We start from the raw sequence: 23102 nt of genomic DNA on the forward strand, positions 1-23102 counted from the left end.
CAAATGTGAACTAAGTACTGAGTTAAGGGTCTTAATAATAATGTCCATGATGTGATCTTTCTAGTTTTTCTTTGTAATAGATTTAGCAAAATGTAAAACCCTAACCCTAACCTCTTGTCACAATACGGTATTGAGTGATTTGACAATTGGAAAAAATGGTCGAAATGCGCTGTGTATTGATCCACCACTTGTAATAGAAGTGTTTTCACGGCAAACATGTTGACGACTGATTGTGGGAGAAGTACAGGTGTATTTAACAACTTTAATGAGCTACATTACACTTAGGGGAGGCCCTGGTGTTGTGCATGCTGGTTAACTTGAATTGCTTACTGTGACACTTAATGGACTGTGTCATTGTTAATTATATCAATTTCACCTGTGCTCTTCCTACTATGACAATTCAAATTCAGTTAAAATGCTCGCACCGTAGAGGCCAGCTGTTATAAACGACATCATTGTGCAACATTAGCAGATTAAAGTGGGAAAACAGTACAGTAGAGAGGATTGTTTTTGTATCATCTGCTTTTTGTAGGAATTATATTTTGGTATTTCTATCTCAGGAGCTCCTTGAATGAATTTGACACAAATGTAATTTGAATTAACAAGAACTCAGTGGTCAAGGCTGCTGTGACCTCACAAAAACACATTTTTGGCCTTCTGTCTGGGGCTTACATCCGCAAGATAAACATTTAATTTTCCAGCAAATTCCCTGATCAGTCCCAAAACCTATTCTCGGGACAAGCTCTGAAGTCCCTTCCAATTCTGGGCAGACAGAGTAAATGTAATTTCTAGGAGATGGCATATTATATTTTGTATTTAAATTTATAAAACAAGTAATATAACATTCAAAGAACTTGTTCAAGCAGAACAAGAGATTAAGTGCAATTGCCACAATTGAGACAGCTGCATTCAAGATCCATTTCATCCGGCAAAAGAAAAATCAGTGGTAAGTGAATATAATGAGGAGCCATTCCGTTAACCAGTTAAGCCCCATGGCCCCGGTACCACAAGAAACAGCGTCTGAGGGCTTCTTAACATTCTTAACATTTAACAAACTATGAATGTGTCATACTCACTTAACGGGAAGAAACTCAGCTATCAGACAATATTAACAATTTTTAGCAAAACGAAACATAAGGGTAATAACAAAGGCTCTGAATTATCCCTGAGTGAAAAAATGCTAACGCACTTAGCACAGAACCCAAGGTAAAATACCCTTATTACTTATCAGATCTTCACAAACAAGATATCGATTAGCAAGCTGAAATATAAGTATCATCACTGAGTGATCAGAACTTGAGACAGGGGAAGCAAAAACAGCAAACACGACCAATTTGTCTTACCTTTTGCTGTTCCTGATCAAATATTAATTACTGATAATCCATCTTCATATTTACTAGTTTGAGCCTAGGTTTCAGTTTTCAGTTTTCAGAGCGTAACATAGCTTTCGACTGCGTGCGCGTCACTCTCACTCCTCAATGGTAACGTGTTTGTGTATGTGGAACTTCCCCTTCGATTCTATTGGCTCTAACGGTTCAAAAGAGATGTCAATCACCAAAATCGACCTATGGGTTCCAGAGAAACGGCAAATCCACCCAAATCCACCCAAATGACCCCAAAAGTGGTTTCTTTTTTTGCTAAACCTCTCTAAAAAGGTCAAATGTCACTTGATTTGCATCATTCTTGATACAGGGTACTTATTATATGTTATAGTTTGGATTCCTAAAGCGTTTTGTCTACTATCCCTTCATTCAAGGGTGGTTTTCCCTATAAGTAATATTTATATAATAATGTTTTATATGTATTAATTTACCCCTTTTAGAAGTGAAGATATAGTCATTTGTTCTGGGAATGTCATTTTCGAGCCTGAGGCCTGAAAAACAGGCTCGGGGCTTAATTGGTTAAGAGCTCCCTAATGACGCTTTTTTTTATATACCTTCCTGAAGTCATATTCCACATAAATAAATAAAAAGATATTTCTTGATTGAAAATTTGCCGTAATTTTCTTTGCCTGCTTTGTTAAGAGGTCAGGTAATCTAACCAAACATGACTGATTAACAGAAAAATAGCTGCTAGTTGGTGCTTTAACTATCAGCCGATCTTTATCATTAAAGTGTAATTCATTCCTTTGGACATCAATTCAGTATATGAGGCCTTTAAAAGACAAAAGTTGTTTTCTTTCGTGGTATGATAGCTCTTTACAGAGCATTTGATACTATATCATTGTTTTGTTTTGGGATTAAAGCTACAACCTTCCACATTTGGCAGATTATCAAGATATTCAGCAATGCCAATTCTTTGTGGTAATAAGAAGAGGATTTCTGTGCCTAAGGTTGCCTTTGGATTTTTGCTGATGGATGGCTGCTGCAGGTGGGGGGTGGGGTGGACCCAGCATCAAAGCCCTTTATCTCAGGTGGTTCTTTAACTGGTGTGTAGCAGTCTGTTGTAATTTGCCGGGGTTTATGTCTTACTCCACAAATCGTAAAAATAAAGCATCACTGCCCGTGACCCTAAATTGCTTTGTGCTGTACACGTCTAGTATGCAGCTGCTCCACACAAAGCCATTCTCTTACTCCCCTTGATCTTTAACCATTTCAGAGGATGAAAGCACAGACTGTGGAAATGCAGGTTCAAAGACTCAAATCGCCCAGAGTGTTCCCCATCACATGATAAGACGGCAATAATGCTTTCTGTCGGAGATGTCAGAAAAATGCAAATCGTTTCTTGCTGCTAGCACTTTAGAATGAAAAAATAGATCAAGTGGAGATGACAGGTAGAATATGAAAGATTTCTCAACCACAAGTTCTCCAGGACATGTGTTAACTGGCATTGCATAAAAAAAAATATATCCTTCCCATCTTAAAATTCACTTTGATTTTTCCCTTAAAGTGGACCTATCATGCTATATTTGAATAATATAGTGTAGGACCATACCTATATAAGGCATATTTATACTTTTTTTTTTTCAAAATACCAAACAGATCATGCATTTTAGCCATGCCTCATTTCGCTCAATTTGACAATTTATAGCTCTGTTTTTGCAAGGGTTGATTCTGTGAGCAACAGCACCATCTAGAGGCCTGGCATATGTACTACAGCGTCTCCAGCGCTTTCGAACGGCAATGCCGTGGTTGTCTCCTCCTGATTGGTGGAGTTGGCCCAATAGCCGTAGCGCCACTGTCCTGACGTCAGGAAAGTGTTCAAATCTGGATCAGTTTTTATCAGATCCGTTGCAGCCCCTTTTTTAGAGATTTGGGTATGGAGGAAAATAGAGAGGGTTGTGTTTTCTGACACTTGGTGAGTTCCCTGGAACACCGGGGACACATATTCATGTATAAAAGACGTACAAAAGTGCATTTTGCATGATAGGTCCCCTTTAAGATCCAATCAGAATTAGCACCAAAAATATATATCTAAGAAGTTGCACTCAACTTAGGATAATCAGTGCTTTAGATTCTCTGCATGACCATTGCTTTGCTTTTGCATCCGTGAAAAAGAGACTAGAACATTGATCAATAGGATAACATCAGCGGTTAGTTGCATGGAAAACATACATTTTTGCTGGTTAAATCAAATCTCGGAAACATCAATATTTCATTCACTCATTTTCTGGAAAAAAGCCCTGGTGCATACTAATACTGTAATTACACCCTACATGCATGTTCCAGCTTCTAGCAATTATTGGAACAGAGCGTCACCCCCATGCCCCTGAGTGTTGGGTGTTTTCTTTTTTTTTTTCTGAATTGTGATTTAGTGTGAAACTATCCATGCATTACAACAATCATAAAGAAAGCTCTGTGTGGAAAGTTTGCTCAATGGCTCCAGATAAAAAACACCCTGTGTATTATTTTCAACGAGGGATTTCTTCATGCTCAGGCAGCCATAGTAATACATAAAACACAACAAATGAAGAAGAAAAATAAAGGAGTCCAAGTGTTAAACCAGTCAAGACAGACAGAACAGATTGTACAAATAGAAAAATGTAAGTGTTCCTGCATGTGGTAATGGGACATTAAAGGTCATCTATTGTGCACAATCCACTTTTTCATGTCTTTTATAACCCCCACCTTATCACCTGAATCTCCTCCTAGAGCACCATTGTGTTCTTTTTAATCAAATATCTCTCAGAGGGGCGTGGGGAGTGGCTCCTTATTTTCATCTAAAGTAACAGACAGAGAATCAGCCCTTTTGAAACAGGGCTGAAACAGAGGGGTTTATGGGATGCTACAATGCATGATCTGTTTGGTATTTCGAGCCAAACACTTCAGAGACATGTTTTGTATATATCTGAGACCTGTTATATATTGATGAAAAACAGTATAATAGGGGACCTTTAAGTGCGGCACAGGTGGTAACTAGAAACATCATTTCGTTAAGAGTGTCTTAATAGTTTATAATAGCTTTATAAATGTAATGTATTATTATTATTATTAATAGTCATTTATTATAAAGGCAAATGTGTTCTGGGCCACAAGAATTTCAAAAGATAAGATTTTTGTTGACTTTTTGCTGCTTTGGTGATAAGGATCGCTTCCGACCTCTCATACCAATCATCAGACGTTCAGAGAGGAGCTCACTGATGGCAGATCTGTGATTTCGTTTTTTTTTGGGACATGGCTTAATTATGTGATGTTTCTGTCTTTGCTTAAGGGAGTCAGACCTTGGCCTTTTGATGAAAACAGAATCATTTAGATTTACAGCCAAAACATTCATCTCTTTCGTTCAAATGAACAGAAATGTAATTCAAAGCAAATGCTGATCAAGGCAGTGTCAATATTGGAACATATTTTAATGTAATAGCTGTTCAAGGTTTTATTTCCTGCAAAGTTAAAATAAATGAAATTTTTTGATATATTCAAGGGCTTGTTTTTTCATAAAAATATAACCATGTCACATACAAGGCATGCTCTTAAATAAATCTCACAAGTAGTACATTCTGTATACGCTCAAAGCAATACATTGAAATAAATTTAAAAAACATCAATGAAGAAAAATGATTAGAGTAAAACTATTGCCAAGATTAGATTAGATTGTTTCCCATGTGCAGCTCCACTCCAGACCAGTGAGCAATCAAAGCACATTTTCAGCTCAACCTTATTAGGCTAGCCGAGATTTGGTGGCATTTAATGAAAAAAGTGCTTTGGGCTGTGGGAAAAGCATGAACGGTGATCCAAGGTTTTGGTTTTTAGAATGTGTCTATTTCCATCATCTCACTAGCTTAAGAGCACTAAAAGCTATACACAATTCTACTCACCATGATGAGTAAAAAAATATAATAATCGCATTGGCCGCGGTTAACATGCAACTCTTCCCAAATGAAAAACCAATACATAAAAAATCCTTCCCATGTCACATAATGCCCCTGGGGAGTTTTTTTAGTTGCTTTAGTTGTGCTGTCTTGAAGGTGTTTAATGAGTGGGTCTTGCCAATATGCGAGAATCAAAAGATGCCAAGTGGAAGTGCCTCTAATAGCCAGCAGGGTGCAACTGTTCTGGTGGCAATATGTAGTACAAGAGAAAGTGACCTTACTTTTCCAAAGTGTTTTACCTCTGCAAACATGTTGCTGAAAGGTTAATTATCTCGATCGCACAGCATGTTGTTTATTTTCTATTTTGAGTAAATGAGCAAATAGCTAATGGGTAACCTCTGATGGGCACGTTGTTTCCATGGCATTGTCGGGTTTGGGTGCGTTCGGTGTATTCGTCTGACAAGATTAACCATATCACAGTGTGTTTTCAGTTCATGAAAGTTGAATGTAACCTTTGAGTCACCTTAAAAGTTATTCTGCAATATAAAGGCTAAACATTTGTGTCACTTCTAAGCTAAGGACTGCCAGACTCAATGCTTAAAAAACATTGACTAACAATGTGACATAACGGTGACAGCGTCCACTTCTTAAATTCATAGCAAAAATGTTGATAATTAGATCTCTTCTGTTTTTATAATGAATTATTTCTAGCTCCTTTGTCATTAAATGAAATATTTACTTCTACATCTTAGTACAACAAAACAGTGGGTACATTTTTAGTTTGCATGATGGGCCAAAAGTAGAACCATTTGCCTCCTCAAGAGACAGATGTTCTGCGATTTGAGAGTCAAAATAGTTCTGTAATCAGCATGTGCTGCTTTGCTTTTATTGTTCAGCATTGTGTTGTTTCTCCTCAGCCTAGTCCTAGCTGCCGTTCCCCACAGAGCAATCTGCACGGCTCTTTGAAAATGTACTTCATAGTTCACCACACAAGCTGCAATCAGACACAAATCCCAAAGTGACCCAGGGCGTCGTAGTCTTTTTTTTCTCCAAGAGAAAGAAAACACTCATGCATGCTCATAATGCCTTAATAGTAGCACTAAAACATAATGTGAAAGGATGAAAGTGAAAGAGCATCATCTGAAGAGAATATGGTGGGTGAAGGTGATAATATTATCATCATCTCTATGCCAGATCCTCAGAGAAAACATTCCCTTCAGAAACAAAGTAGGAGGTGGGACACAATGTCCTCGCCTGTGACTTTTAGAACTTAAATCTAAAGAGAGGGGCAGAGTAATTTTGTTCATATCACAATAAACGTCTGAAACATGAAGGAGTTGTGAAGGTTATTGATATTCAATTGGCCTACCTACAGTGTACTTCAACTGAATATTTTGAGAACAAATGTTTAGGGTTATAAGTTATTTTTATGCACAATGTGCTTCTTTGCTAGAGGGGGTAAGTGAATGTAATTTAGAGGCAATAAAACTAAATTAATGGACTGCGAGCATCGGAGCACATAAAGAACTAATTCTTTATGAAAGTAACATTAACATAGAGAATATGTAATTGCGAAAGGGGGTCTATAAAAATAGTGATTTGCTCGGCCAAATGCAAATGTGTCCCTCAATCAACTGCCAAGTTCTGTTCAAGCGTGATGAAGGCTTAAAACTCGATCGAGGGCCAGTATTTTATCCTCACATCATCAGATTTCAGAGTGAATAAAATATTTGGGATAATGGAGTAGAAAGATAAGAAAGCTTTGAGAATTACCAACTGCAAACCCTATAGTTGCAGCAATGCTGAGTTCATTCTTGGTTGCCTTTAAAGCTGTACTGAAGTGAAAGTCATGTTTGCATTTATGGACCACATAACATTTTAATTAACTCCAAGGAGTATGAAGAACCCTGAACGTAACCTTTTAGCACATAGTTTTGGTTTCCGTCGGTCAAGAACTTCAGTTAACACCCAAGTTTTCTCATGGGTGTTAATTGTGTGTTTTCTTTCTCAGTAGGCATACATTTTTTATTGACATCTAATTGTTTCATCTTTTCTTTCTTTTTCTCAACCTCCTTTCGCAGTGTTGGTGAGCCAGGTGTGGTTGAGGCAAAGTCTCCATGCTTGATATCAAACCCACTTTCCAGCGATCAAATTTCTCAACAATTTAATAAATCTTGCTTGACTTTGTAATGTAAACAAAAATCTGGCACTTCACTACGTCTTTAAATAATGAACATGTGTCATTATATTTGCGTTTGATTAAAGAAAGCTGAAAGCTCAGATGTCTAGCATAACATTTATCAAACTTTTCAAAGAGGTTTTAAAGCTCTGATGTGAAAATGACGCTATTTCTGCTTGGGTCTTTGAAAGCTCTGTCATTGGGAGCAGGACGCATAACAGAGCCCTTACAGTTGTTTTTAGAACTCGAATACCATTTCTCTGATCTCTTTTTGTTCTTTTAAGAACCGGAAAACAGACATGTGAGGCTCAGAATAAAAAACTACAACAACAAAAATATACTAACCTCATTCCTTTAGAAAATAAAACACCTCCCGCTCTCTTATCATCCGCCCTTCTCAACATCACAGCTTGCCCTCTTGTCAAACCTAATTATGCATGCCAGCAAAAAAGTATTTTGTGTCCATTTCTATTTCAATTGCTTATGATAGCAGGAGCACCATGGTCTCCTCTGGGGCCCGAGAAATGCTCATATGAAAAATCGCCCAGACGTGCAAGGAGGTTGCCAACCTCAATTTTTGATGCAGTAGCTCATTTTGTGTGTCTTCCTCAGGAGTCAGAGCCCAGCCCCACCGGAGGACCGAGCCACACTAGCCAGCCAATTATCAAGGCCTCTTCCTGCACCTGCCCACTTCCGCCAAGTACGAGTCTGCAGCTCCCCCGCAGGCCAGGGAGCAATCAGAGCTGATGGCCCACTACAGCCCGACTCTGAACGGAGCTGTGGTGGCATGTAATGAAAAAGGTTCAAGTGTTTTACCTGCAGTGGCAAATCATGCATTGAAGTCTAAAAACATTGATTTAAAAAATAAAAGAATGTTCAAACCTAAAATAAAAATACATGTATTTAATCCTGTGTTATGAACAGAGGTGGGAAGTAGTGGAGTACAAATACTTCGTTACTAAGTACATTTCTCTGGTATCAGTACTTTACTCCACTACTTATTTTTCTGATGACATTTTACTTTTACTTCTTACATTTTTTACACAAATACCTGTACTTTCTACTTCTTACATTTTCAAAACAGGCTCGTTACTTTAGTTTTAATCTGTGTTTGGTGGCGTGATCATTATTATTTTGAATCATTGCGTGCCTATTAATTTTTAACACGATCCGTCTATCCATCATTTCCTGGTCTTCTATAAAGAAGAGGGACCAATGAGAACTTGGCTCGAGTCTATTCGGTCTATTCCCATCATCCTCTGAACAGGAAGCAACTGCGGCACCTTATTTTCAAACTGCGTCAGTAAGGGAGCAAGTTATGGGTTTCGAAGCCCATACTTCTTTACTTTTACTTGAGTAAATAAGTTTAGTCAGTACTTCTACTTTAACCAGAGTATTTTTAAACACAAGTATCTGTACTTCTACTAAAGTAAAGGATGTGTGTACTTTTGCCATCTCTGGTTATGAATGGATAAAACACTTGCAGATCAAAAAGAGAATTAGCCATTTACAAAATTATTTTCGAGGGAAAATCTGACTCTATAGACATTCCAAACATTATTTATTTATTGCTAGCCCTAGGCCACTTTAACATAATGTGAGTTTCAGTCTACCTCAGATATTTCCTAAACTGCCAGCATTCTAGTTCTATTATTTCAACGAGTACATTTTTCTTTTACAAAATCATGTTTGTATTAATGTTTGGATATTTTAAAAGGGTAAATGAAGTTGTGTTGCAATTTTCACTCCCAGCTAGCCCTAATCAGTAATCAGCCCCATTTCAAAATCCCAATGTCCTGCTTCCTCTTGGCCTCCACACTCTGTCCTTAATCATCTCAATCATTCATTGCTGCTACAGTATACACTCGTATTTCTGTAGATAGCATTTTTGAAAATTCCGTGTGTACAGTCTTACTGCAGCAAGTGGACTGAGTAATGTGATGCATGCTGCCTGACTGGCAAACGCATTATTGGGCATCTGTCCGTGGGATGGAGTGAATTTAGAACAAGAGAGAGCCCAGCCACTGTGACTTTCCAAAAAATGTCATCTCAAGGTAAAATCACACAACACTTGCTCATATACCCAGCCAAATTGAGTGTCATGGCAACAAATAAGGGCATAATTTAGTATTGGTGTGTATCAAAAACTCTAAAATGTCTCTAAAGCCCCAAAACTCTTATGTTTCACTTTCACTTGAAGCCACTTTCAGGGATGTATTGCATTCGCAAATCACAATAATTCCACAAGCTGATCAAAACAAGCCAACTGATTGAACGCTGTCCTGGATGTAAATTAGTCTAAATCTTTTTCCCCATCCTCCTGAGACACAGGAGATTGAGTGTCGAGGAGATAAGAGGAACAAGTTGTCAGTGTGAGGAGATAGACTGATTGGAGTCTAGATTAGATGAAAAAATGGTCTGCATAAGTAGTTGCTGTCATTCCCAATCAGTTGGAAAGCAAAATCCAAACATACTTTGTTTGTATACTCAGTTTTCTCATCAGATTCTTGTGAGAGTGTTGCCATGTATCCTGGAAAGAGGGCCTTCATGGACAATATCAATTACATCAACATTAATACAGCTTTAAAAAATGGACTGGTTTTCTAATCAATCATTCACATAGAACAGAAATGTTGACAGTGGCAGCCTTTCCTGAGAGTATACAGTTTAGACATTCATTTTTCCAAATAAACACATTTCCAAAAACTATTCCCAACCATCACCTAGGTTTCAGGCTACGCGTTAAACCGAACATTGAACTTCATATACTGAATTAAAGACCTGACTGCGGCTAATTTGTTTGTCTATAGTCCTTCAGAGTCAGATAATTGTATATTTGTATCATTTTCATCATGGCTGGGACTGAGTAAACGCAGGATGTTCCTGAACTAATACAATATTTTAGTGGGAACCATTTCTTTTAACCAGCAAACAACACCAATCAGAGTATCCTGGGGCTTTATGTATAAACTTGGTAAAGTGATTTGGTAAAATAAAGATGTCAAGTTCCTTGTTAGTTCTGAGATCATTCGGCAGCTGATCTGAAAACATACACTAAAAACATTCCCATATTCGTATATCCTTGATTCATTTGCTTCCTTGGGTTTTCTTCCCACACACAGGAGATGTAAGCAAAGGAGGTGAGAAAAGGACTCAGAGCAGTCGTGTTAAAGAGATCGATTAAATATGACGTGTGGCACATCGCATCAGCTGTCTGTTTGTTTTGCTATTCCTCTGTATTTTATGATATCTGTCAGATGAGCATAATAGCATTTGTGACATTATATATGTTTACTCTTTATTCAATTCACGATGTCTCAATGTGACATGAATGTGAGCTTGGATGTCATACTTTCTTGAAGAAGAGATGTGCAGCGTGGCATTTATTCTTGACAGTCTGATGCTCTGAAATAAAACCATATATCATCCTGATATCTATGATGACCTCAAACTGTTTACATTTTCAAAATTAGTGTATAAATAATGTCAACCTATGAATAAACAATCTTTCTATTTGGTGAGCAAAAGTTAAGTTAGAAATGTGTGTAATCATAACCAAGAGCCATATTAATCATCTCGCATTAGCCTCCCACCAGTCTATTATTTATAATAAGTAAGAAAAGTGCTAAATAAATAATCAAATTGTAATTTCAATCAGCTAGACAACTAAAACATGCTGCAGATTGTGAAAAACAAATCTCAATCTTCTGCAGGTACTCTGAAACACAGATATGTTATTTATACAAAACGGGAATACAACACCTTTGATGAGGTTGTCACACCGGCTTCCAGAGCGTTTTAGAATTGATTTTAAAATGTTGTGTTTTTCGCCCCTACATGGTCCAGCTATATCTCTCCGACATGCTTGTCAGCTATGAACCGGCTAGACCCCTCAGGTCAACTGGAACAGGCCATCTGGTTATTCCCTGGGTCCCAACTATAATTGGTGAAACTGCCCTTAGCTTTTTATGCTTCAAGCTGCTGGAACATCCAACCCAATCTCGTTTGGTGCGCTCAGACACGATGGAGCATATTGAATACTAAGGGTCTCTTAAAACTAAAGTAGAAACATTCCTTTAAACTGTGGTTTGCTGAACATATTTGTTATTTGGTCAACTGTTGGTGTATAATCAATGATTTAAGTTTAATATGACTTTTGTTATTGGTTATTACTATACCTCTGTGATGAGTTACTAATATAATTTGGTTTACTTGTATTCCCCTTTGTTAATGGTTTTAATTCCATTGCACCTATTTGCATGTTTTAATTATGTTTACATCTGTTATGTCTCGTCTTTTATTCTTACACTAGCCTTGTAGTGTTAGCAGCTACAACTTTTGCTGTACATTCAGCATAGTGCAGCACAATGTGCTTCCATTCGGAATGACGTGCTATAAAATAAATGTTGCTTTCCGTAGAACTTGATTTTCATACTCACTTTATTATTGTACCAGGACATGGAAATAGAGTTGTATACAACCTTATGGGAACAGTTTGGGTGAAAACTAAAAAGGTACCATGGGGTACAGGAATTAGTTTTGGTTTCAAGACCCTGGTTCACGGAGGACACCAAAAAAGTCCTAGAAAGGCAAGGTAAACTTAACTATGTGCATTTAAAAATAAAAAAGAGGAATAGTTTCGGCGAAAACTAAAAGGTACCATGGGGTCAGATTATAATTTTCCAAAGGGGGGTTCGTTCAGATGTGTGTATCTCACACTGCACTGTAACTGTGATTCATGTATCTTTGCTTCTAAATTAGTGTTTTTAAATGCCATTTTATATCATTGCTTTTAAGTGTTTTTAGATATCATTTCATAATATGTTTCTTAAATGCTATTAATGTCTTTCATTTTTGTAAAGCACTTTGAATTGCCTTGTGTTGAAATGTGCTATATAAATAAACTTGCCTTGCCTTGCCTTGTATTCTTATTTTCTAGAAACAACTGTATTTCACCCCGTAGCATCTATAGCTGAATATTACGGACTTTCTTTACAAACTAACTGTGTATGAAAGCATTTTGTTATTATGGGCGGCATCATTTTGTTCTGCGACCGTGAGTACTACATTCCTATGATTATGTTTCTAGAAGAATCTGTCACCGTCTCCAAACAAAATGAATCCATGCTGTTTGTCATCCATGCTGGGGCCATTCCTCCGGGGTATTTTTCCATTTATGACAGGATTTATTCTCTCACTCTCTCTCTCCCTTGCTCTTTCAATTTCTTTAATATATGTCCTGACTTGCGGGCACTTTCTCATTATTCCTATCTTGATATCTGCCACTGTTAATGAGTGGAGGGACTCGAGTTGCAGAGTTTGAACACTTGGATTAATGTGGGCGCTGCAGTGGGGAGGTTTGGGAATGGTACGTGCTCTCACAGTTCATTACTGTGGATATATGACATTTTAAGGCTGTGAGACGCCTGGCTAATGATGCTCCTCGGTAAACACTGGAGACTGCCAGCCACTGCACCTGAGAATGTTCCTCTAATAGCAGGGATGTCAACATGGTGACAGGTCCACCTCCTCTGTACCCACTGTACTGCTCTTTTTTTCTTTCTTTTTTCACTTACTCATACTGTTAATTGATAATGGACACATTTTTAGAATGCATGGGGTGGATACAATAACCTCCACTCTCCTTAATAACATCCAAATGTATAATGTCAACAGTGACAGTTTTCAAATCTTGGGTTATTTTGGTGAAAAGTTCCCGGTTTTTCTCTCTGTATGTCATCACCTTTACTGTAGGCAGGGAGAACTAGTGTAGTTACTTTTGATGAGCAGCACCACACGTAACTGACAGAATAATGTCACATTTCATTCTCTTTATCTCCCAAGTTTCTCTTTAGTCAGCTGCTGTAAGGATGTCATTAGGTTACCTGACTCTCAGAGGGGACTAAGTTGCTCGTCCGGCCCCTTTGCTGAAAATGTTCTTCAGGCATCAATGCTTCTCGTCCCACACAGCATGAACATGAGATTCCTCCGGCTTATTGCCCACATGGCACACAATGAATATACTGATACGGCTATTTTTCCTTTTTAATTCTTTTTTGGCCCAGGATCAGTTACACAACAGTATCTTACATTTGCTAAAATTGGCACATTATACAGAGGGGAATTGCAGAGGCTTTCCTTGAAACGAGCTTTGTAGATGCTTAGTGTTGGAAAATTGATGGACTTCATGCCAATAATTCAGAAATGTTGTTATGAAACAGTAAAACCAAAACGAAGAGAGAATTAAGATTTCCCTTACAAATTAGGTGTGCAGTACTTTATTACAACACAGATGTATTTGTTTTATCTCCCCCAAAATACAAGTACTAGTATTGCAAACTTGTGAAGATTATTATTGTGATTAATGTGTTGACATTACTTTATCTTTGATTAGTTATTCTATTTATTTTGGAAGAGCTGTGTTTTGTGGTAATGGTCTCACCTTACACCTGTCCAATCTATTGAAGTTCAGGTGTTAGTGTTCAACCATAAACGTAAATAATGGATCCATGAAAAGTAGGGTTAGGGTTATGTAAGACAAAAGTAAGACAAAAAAGTCTTATTTGATCAAAAGTGTTGTCATTCACCTTAGTTTGCCTGTTAGCTATGAGTCTTGATTTAGCCATGCAAACACAAAATGGACATTTAGGTATTTGTTGAAAGGCATTGATTATCTCAGAAGCTTGAGAGCAACCTTTTCTTAATTTGAATTAATGTCAATGGGCATATGGAGGTCATATTACAACTGTATCCAGTCTTGCCCCATCAGCATGGTAGCCCCATTGAGTCAGCATAAAAAAATGCCTTCGGATAGCAAACCTAACCTCCCTTTGGGGACAAAATCGGCCATTTGTACACTTGAAGTATTTATCAGGCATCAAATTGATAATGTCAACAGCCAGGCGTAGCCAGCAGCAACCACTTCACATGTGAGCTGACCTATTATAACTTTTTGTCTCACAAAAGCCTTTATTTGAGCGGGAGACAAATGATCTTTTGATTTGAAATGGACCATTTCCTTAAATACCTGTATTCCTAATGAGTCCGCCCGCCCCCCCCCTATTTGGCTCTTTGCTTGTCTTGCTATTAGTGTCCAGGGAGCTAGCAGCGAGCTGCCTGGCTGCCTGAGTGATTAACTAAGGCTTGGGGCTGACAGGCTAGCCCTAATAGAAGCAGGAGGGGGATAATGTGGGGCTCTGTTAAGGCGGAGAGGACAGGAGAAAATAGTAGATGGGTTAGAAAAGAAGCAGGGAGGAGGGGTGTACAGGAGAGGCACAGATGATAGAGAGGAGAACAAATGGACAGAGTGAATGCGGGTTGAGAGGACGAGAAAGGAAGGGAGAGTTGGTGGAAAATTGAGGATAAAAACATAGCAAAACAAAGCTGATGACATGGAATAGAGATGAAGAGAAAGGCAGCAGCGGTAAGGTAAAGGATGATTGGAAGGCACACAGTGGGAGAAGCGATGCACAGGACTGCAGGTGGGAGTCCCTTGTGAGATAACTGTTAAGTCTATGTAGTGATAGGGCCTCAAGCTAAACTAATGATCTCGACCAATCGAGAATAGCCCACCTGAGACTTTCTAGTATATAATGGATGGTGCAGGAGGCTGTGCAGGTGTTTCAGATAGCCTTTAACCAAGTTTTCCCTTAAGAATTCATGCATAGCACATCAATTGGTATCGTGCTCCACCGCATCATACATTTATGAAAAGCCTAAGGCGTGTTGTCCCTTTTAATTCAAGCAGCACCATTCTAATATGGAAACCATGTAAGAATAGACAATTATTCGAAATGTTGATCAATTCGATGATTGCAAAAGTCAATACAATGATTAAATAATAGTAACAAATCCTAAACCTAATAACCAAGATAAATGAAAGGAAACATGCATAACAAGACACTGGCTGTACATACAATACTTTGTGGAGAAGTTTGAAACATTTGATTAGAACATTTGAAGATTAAATTTATGTTTTGAGCTTAATAACATATGATCGCCCTCATAGAGATGCCCCTATACACCCAGACTTTCCAAATAAATGGTTTATTTTCTATGACAGGCTTAGGATTCAGCCAAACACCCCAAGACTGGTTCAATCTACTCTGGGTAGTACACATCCATTCCACATGATGGAGAACAGGGGTAGTCTGAGCCCAGGTTTCTATATATATAAAGAAATGAGCGGATATCTTCACACTTTGGAACAATATATGCCAACCTGTTAGTCAGTTAAATAGGCTCTACCTCAAACCAAAGGCCTGTTAGAATAAAAGTTGGTTCAGAAGGCCTAGCCCACATTGGTTCACTGTCCTCTGTAATGCAAGTTAATCCTAGGGTGCTTGTTATTGCAAATAAATATATTTCAGAGACTATTAAACTGCTTAGTGTTTATGTTTCCAATGCCAAGCTGGAGACTGTTGTGAATCAAACTGACAGCTGCAGGGTTGAAGTCCATGAAGCGCTGATGAGCGAGTGCAGTTTTAGAAATGATTCTCCCGTGGATACGGAGCTGACAGTGAAAACAGGTTCATTAGCACAATGGAGCGGTTAAAAAAAAAGAAAATCTGTTACTTCTATGTGTTGGCCCGGACGCGTCATTTCTGTTCTGGTGAACACGTTTCAAAACAACTGTGTCTCCCGGGGTGTCTTAATTGATATCAAGTTTCAAGATGCAGCAATTAAACATTTCCATTTATAACATTGGCTTTAACATTGGCCAGGATAATTTTTACTTTAAAGTTACTTTCACATGTTTCTTATTATATGTTTGCACTTTTTAGACACCATATGGATCTATTTTCTAGGTTATTTGTGAATTTATACTATTTATGAGCAGTTATCTGTATAGCTGAGGATGCTAATTTGCCATCACTTTCCTGAAATAAACCAATGCAAAAATCCATTGGTCATGAAAAGATGAGAATTACTGTGCCAGCATTTTTCTGAATCATTATGCATTAGCTGCAAATAGAGAACATATCACATGAGTTATTTTTCCTTCTAAAGGGCCTGGAGAAATCTGCACATTTTTGGTGGCAATAACTATTGAACAATTCTGAGAGGACAGATAAGATTCAGGATTGCAGCAGAGCAGCACATTAATTTTCTTTTCCATATGAAATCATGGTGGTGGCATTTTACCCCTAGAAAATGCTTGGCTCTGTATTTTGTCACCTTATTAGTGTCTTCCTGTCCTGCTGCTGCTGCTCTGGGTACTTTCTATATATGACAATCTGACAAGCTGTGGAAAGCCACTGGGCATTAAAAGAGGAGGAACTGTCACTGAGGAGCGATGAGAAGTATGCTTAAAAATAATAAATTCAGCACTTATGGGGGCATATCTTTATTTATGCTTAAATACCCCTTGTTATCATACTTTGTATTCATATTTTTTAGGTAGGTAAAAGACGGTATCCCCTGAAAATGAGCCAGCAAAAAGGAGAAAGCTGGTAAAATTCATAATTTAAGATTCTGTAAAAACAGAAGAAATAACATTTTTGAAAACTAATGTGCGCCCATTTGTCTTTTGTCTTTGTAAGAGCAAAACGAGAGCCTTGAGCTTATACAGAATGTACACATTCACTCAGAGACTTCCTGTTCTGCTTTTAATAAAAATATTTTCTCCCCTAAAGTTAGAACCACATGAAACAACCTCAGATGAAGCAAGAAAGGAAAACTCTTCACCAACAGGGAATAAAATACTGCAATCTGTCAATTTCCAACTCAAGCTCCTTTCTTGCATTGTTATTCTAAAGTCTTCTCTGAGGCATTGAATCATAAATCATAAATGCTAATGGCAGAAGTGTGAATCACAACAATGAGCAACCATTAGGAGGCACACATAAACAAGGATAGGCATTGATCAAAAGGAAAAGTTGTTGAGTTGCAGCGTGACAAATTAGAAAAGTATATCTATTTGCTTATGGACCTTCATTTAAACAGGCTATGCATTGCAAATAAACACACATCTAAAGAGAGCCAGTGTTGAAAGATACACAACTCATATGCGTTATCCCATCCATGGCAGCACCGAGGTAGACTGACATGTATGCCTTTGCTCAGTGCAGCCAATTATTTCCCTTTCCAAGCGAGTTCTGCTGTGCCGACTCTCAAATACTGACACATTCAGCAACAGCGTTTGAAGAATATTTCCCCGCCCTCACCTTCACTCTCTAAGAATGCAAAGAAAATATACTCTAAGTGTGTGCCTTTGGAATCAACCTATTTCAATTAGTTTTGCATAGAGATCTCTCTGGGTTTTACTTCAAATATCTTAAAAGCTGCAATTATGTTTTTTAATCTTTCGCCTGTGTTGTTGCTGCTGCTGGAAAAGCCTCGCGGAGAAATGCAGAAGGTGGAGGCTGCAAAGACGCTGAGTTCAGGGATCAGAGATGAGAGATGACAAAAGGAAATCAAGCCTAGAGCCCAATCCCGCTTCTGTTTGCACATCGCATGCAGAAATCGGGTTCACGTAAACCTCATTAAAGCTGGAATCCATAACAACATAAACACCCTGAAATCAACCTTTGGCACTTAAAGCATATTCTAAGAGGCTCTAAATCTGCTTGACTAATCTTCAGAATGATGACAGTTTTTTTAAAGGCGATGATCACACAATGGTTTTGCCTGTGTAGATGTTTTTTTCTGTTTTGCCGGAGGGGGGCCCAGGAAGATCTGAGGACAACCATCTCCATACCCCTCCACCTTTAAAGTATTTTTGTTCCTTGTTAATAATAATAAAAACCTGCTCACATTATCACACTGACATATGTAAACACCACATGTGCCTCATGTCTTTGTAAAACAAGGTTGCTTTTAGTGAAAACACTTTTTCCATTAAGTTCTTTGCCATTGTGCAACTTCGTAAATTGCTTCTTCTGTTTTTCCCATTAAGAGACATTGAACAGCTTTTTACTGAAGTCAATTGATTGATAGAGCTTATTCCACAGCATAAGTTCACCTTCTTGAAAACAAAAGCAAGGCCATGCAAGAGACGCTTATTCTACATATGAGTGAGCAAAACAAAATTAGAAGGGTAATAAACAATGACAAGCTGTCGCTGTTCTGCCTTCATCCACCTACCACAATGCACAGCATGTTCCACTGGTTGGCTGCTTTCTTCTGACTAAATGCTGAATGTTTGAGTCTTTAAATGAATACTTTGCGGAGGATGAATTTACATCCTGCTGTGGTGATTTAAAGCGATTCCTTGAGCATGTGTTCAGGCAGGATGACACTGAAACGTTATGATTTAACTTCATTTGAACAGAGCCATTCAAACTTTATGGAACACAATGTACAACTCTACAAGAGACATCAAGAACAGCATAAAAGTTTGTATTGTAAGTTTTGTGGTGTTACTGCAATGTGTGTCCATTAACTTGTTTGCTTTCTGATGTCTCTCTTGAAAAAATTGCTCTCTGACATATTTCCTGAATCTGCACACCATTCAGAGAATGTTTCTGCTCAAGACATTAACATTGACTCAGGATGCAGGACCACAGCAACAGGCACAGCCACGACTCAGGATCCCGGCGTAGACAGACACCAAAAAGAAATTTCGGGGAAGCTGGGTTAATACTGAAATGTGTCATCTCTAAACTACCCAAGGCTATTTGCCACACTGTCTTCCCACCTCCCTTTGAGGACTTATCACTTAAGTTTCATCCATTTTGTCCCAAATTGGTTTTGATATATCTAATTAATTATTTATCACTAAAGGAGCACACAAAAGGGCAGCCACCACTGCTGGTTGTCCCCAAAAGTCAATCCAAATATGGTATAAGAGATAAGTTGTTTTTAGCTACAATGCTAAACCAAAGGTACAAAAGATTGACCAAACATAGAAAAGATCGACCAGATGTACACAAAGTATAACTATATGTACTATTTATAACACTTGTCTTGCAAACTTTCATTGTTCTTAATAAAACTTGTGTCAGCCTTTATTCTTATAAGTCTAATTGATTTTATGCCATTCATTATGTTGTTTTGGCATTATTGTCACCTGCTTCGATATTTCCCTATGTACAAAATGTGATAAAGCTTCCTTTTCCTTTTCATGTTTCATGCAGTGATGGCCTATTTGACTCTGAGGACTCATCATTTCATTCAATCTACCATCATGTGAGCTAAAGGTCCTTCAGCATGAGTGCCTGCAAAATGATAAGGGTTATGCAATGAAAAGATACCGACCCTGTCAGGGTCATTGTCACCACCATACACGATTTCAAGTGTTCAACTTCAGACTAGCAGCAACACCCGCTGCTTACTGACACACACCATGGGCAATCTACAGAAAAGGGTTCAGTTGCCACTCCTGCTGAAATCAAGCCGATAACAATGGCCTTGTGAACAGTAAACCCTCAAAGTTGTCATGAGACAAACATTTCAAGAACTTGACATTCCAACATAGACTTCAGTAAATCATGCAGGTGTTCAATCTACCAGCTCCCATATCAATATTGTGTCTTGTGTTTGCAGGCTAAGTCCCTTATTACACACAATTTCCATAACTAGTTCTCAGGCTGTGTTAAGTTAAGCCCCACGGCCCCGCAAACGCAACATCAGCAAGAAACAGCGTCTGAGGGCTTCTTAACATTTAACAAACTATGAATGTGTCATACCCACTTAACGGGAAGAAACTCAGCTAACTGACGATATGAACCATTTTTGGCTAAACAAAACACAAGGGTAATACCAAGCCTTTGAAATGGCCCTGAGCGAAAAAATGCTAACGCACTTAGCACAGAACTCACGGTAGAAATACTTTATTACTTATCGGATCTGCACAAACAAGATATCAGATTAAAACTGAGATTCCACAGATTCTAGAGGTATAAATATCATCCCTGTGCAGGGGAAGGCAAACCCAGACAACACACAACGTAGCTTTACGCAGCCAAAACGGCAAATACGTCTTACCTTTACTGTTTTCTGATCAAAGATTGTGTTCAATGGCATTACAACGATAATGTCTGTGTCCCTTTGAAATGATTACTGATAATCCATCATCATATTTATGGCAATAAGCCTAGTTTTCCGTTTTCAGTTTTCAGAGCGTAACATAGCTTTCAGTTTTGGGCATACTGCGTGCGCATCACTCTCACTCCTCAATGGTAACATGTAGGTGGATTTAGGAACTTCCCCTCGATTCTATTGGCTCTAACGGTTCAAACGAGGTGTCAATCATCAAAATCGACAGAGGGAGCCAGAGATATGGCAAATCCACCCAAATGACCCCAGAAGTGTTTTTTTTGTTGCTAAACCTCTCTAAAAAGGTCAAATGTCACTTGTTTTGCATCAATCTAGATACAGGATACTTATTGTATGTTATAGTTTGGATTCCTATAGGTTTTAGTCTACTATCCCATCATTCAAGGGTGGTTTTCACCAGGGTTCGAGTAATAAACTGAGCTCTATAGGGGTCTTTAAAACTAACGCGTGCAAACACACACACACACACACACACACACACACACACACACACACACACACACACACACACACACACACACACACACACACACACACACACACACACACACACACACACACACACACACACACACACACACACACACAGCAGCAGCCCTCTACTTGCTACAAACTTAAATATGAAAAGGTTCAACTACGCACACACATCATCTCTGCATCAGCACGCTCACAGGCAGGCATATTGTCATTCAAGAGATGCGTAGTTCTTTTGGAAAACATGTTTTTCTTTTAGCCTATATTACCTCGTTAACGTAAATAATACTCATTACATTGACACATGCCTTATTTGTGATTAAAATAATGGTTGTTGGTAATGTATTAGCGACCCCCACAGATGTATGATTTCACTGCGTCCGTGGGAGCTCAGACCCCTCCTTATGGGAGCTCAGCTCCCATTGGCTCCCACATAACTCGAACCCTGGTTTTCACTATAAGTAATGGACGGACACTATAATTTACATTTTTTTACTATGTTCAATCTGAATTTACTTTAAAATAAAAGAATATCTATATTGATTCTGACTTTTCTACATCCAACTCACAGGTTTATCATTGCTTTGAGAAATTATAATACAATTCCTGCAATTCTCTGAAGTTCTCTGAAATCTTCACAACTATTGAAGACTAACGGTCTGTCATGTAAAAAATCTGAGCAATTTCCGACCCTAAACTTGACAAGTGTAGTGTATCGGAAGGTAAATCTGCTTTGAATTGATCCCAGAGAAACACTCTCATTCTGCCTTAGATGTTTGCTGAAATTACACATTTTGCTGATGACACACAGCTGTATATTAAGCTCAAGCCTGACATTGACAATGACAGTTATAAGTTGAAAAAGCAATAACTGCTTCAAGTAAATGCCGATAAAACTGAAATACCTAGACCCAAGCTAAATGATCAACTATCATGCAAACTTGGGCATCTGGCTACCAAGATTAAATCAGAAGTAACATACTCAAGCCTTGCTGTAGATTCAAAGTTTCTTCAGTTAACGTTTACTTAACAGATAAAGAAGGCGATCCAAACAGATTTTTATCATCTTAAGAAATTACCAAAGTGTAGACATTCCCCTATCCTATAAAGATAATGAAAATAGTATTCATGCTATTATTTCAAACTGATTATTTTTAAGAGTGCTCAATGAAAACGTTTTTGTTAGTACTTTTCAGTTTTTGTTTAGTCTTGTGGTTCTGGCATCTCTGAAACTAAGTTGATCCTTGAACATCATCACCTGTGTGGGACTTACATGTGCTAGACATCACTGGAATGAGAGAGTAAAACATAAAACAGATCCACCACATCAAAACCCACTTTTCCTTATGCAACTTTCTCTTTACCATTGACACAAGTAGAAAACATCACCTGTGTTTGACATAAGCTAAGGTAATTATAAATAAAAACAAAACATTATTCTGGTCAACTGTCAAAACACTCCACACTCCTCTTTTCCTCTTTAGGTAGGAACTATTAATTTAGGAAAAGATGGCTTTCATTTTGAGAAGAAATTGACATAAACAAAGTTTTCACAGGCATAATAAACAGGCAATTCACGTATGCTTTGTTTAATATTACAATATGATTGTAAGACTTTGAAACTTTACTTAATAAATTAACTACTGCTGGATCCAGTATCAAACGTGGTTTATATATTATTGTGGTACAACAAAAGTGATAGGATAATTTTGTCATGTGGGAAGTACATGCTAGATTACCTTTAGTATTATTTAAGAGACACTTAAATGCATCTGTTCCAGTACTAAATGAAAATGTAGTATAATATTGTTCCCACCTGTAATTTATTTCACAGCATTTCCACCTCTTCCTTCTGCTCAGTACAAGTTCTGTTTCTCTAACCTATTCATACTAATTCACATGAGAGCACCGAGCACTGCAATCACTCACTTCTGTGCTGCAGTGACCCAGTCTCAGGCAAGCAGAATGACTTAAAGAGCAGCACAGATTATTTCATGAGACTGCACAGTCCACCCACCTATTGGAAATAATAGCCTCCAACTATTTTAGATGTTTCACTGACAGTCCACATTACAGCCAGCAGTGTTATTTGGAAACTACGCTGTGATAAAGGAAGATACAGATAGAGAGAACTCATTTGCAATATAAATTAGTTGTGAAAGGAAATGTAATGGTGATTAGATTACGTTTATTTCCAATATA

This window comes from Trematomus bernacchii, unplaced genomic scaffold (assembly GCF_902827165.1).
Source record: "Trematomus bernacchii unplaced genomic scaffold, fTreBer1.1, whole genome shotgun sequence".
Taxonomy (NCBI): domain Eukaryota; kingdom Metazoa; phylum Chordata; class Actinopteri; order Perciformes; family Nototheniidae; genus Trematomus; species Trematomus bernacchii.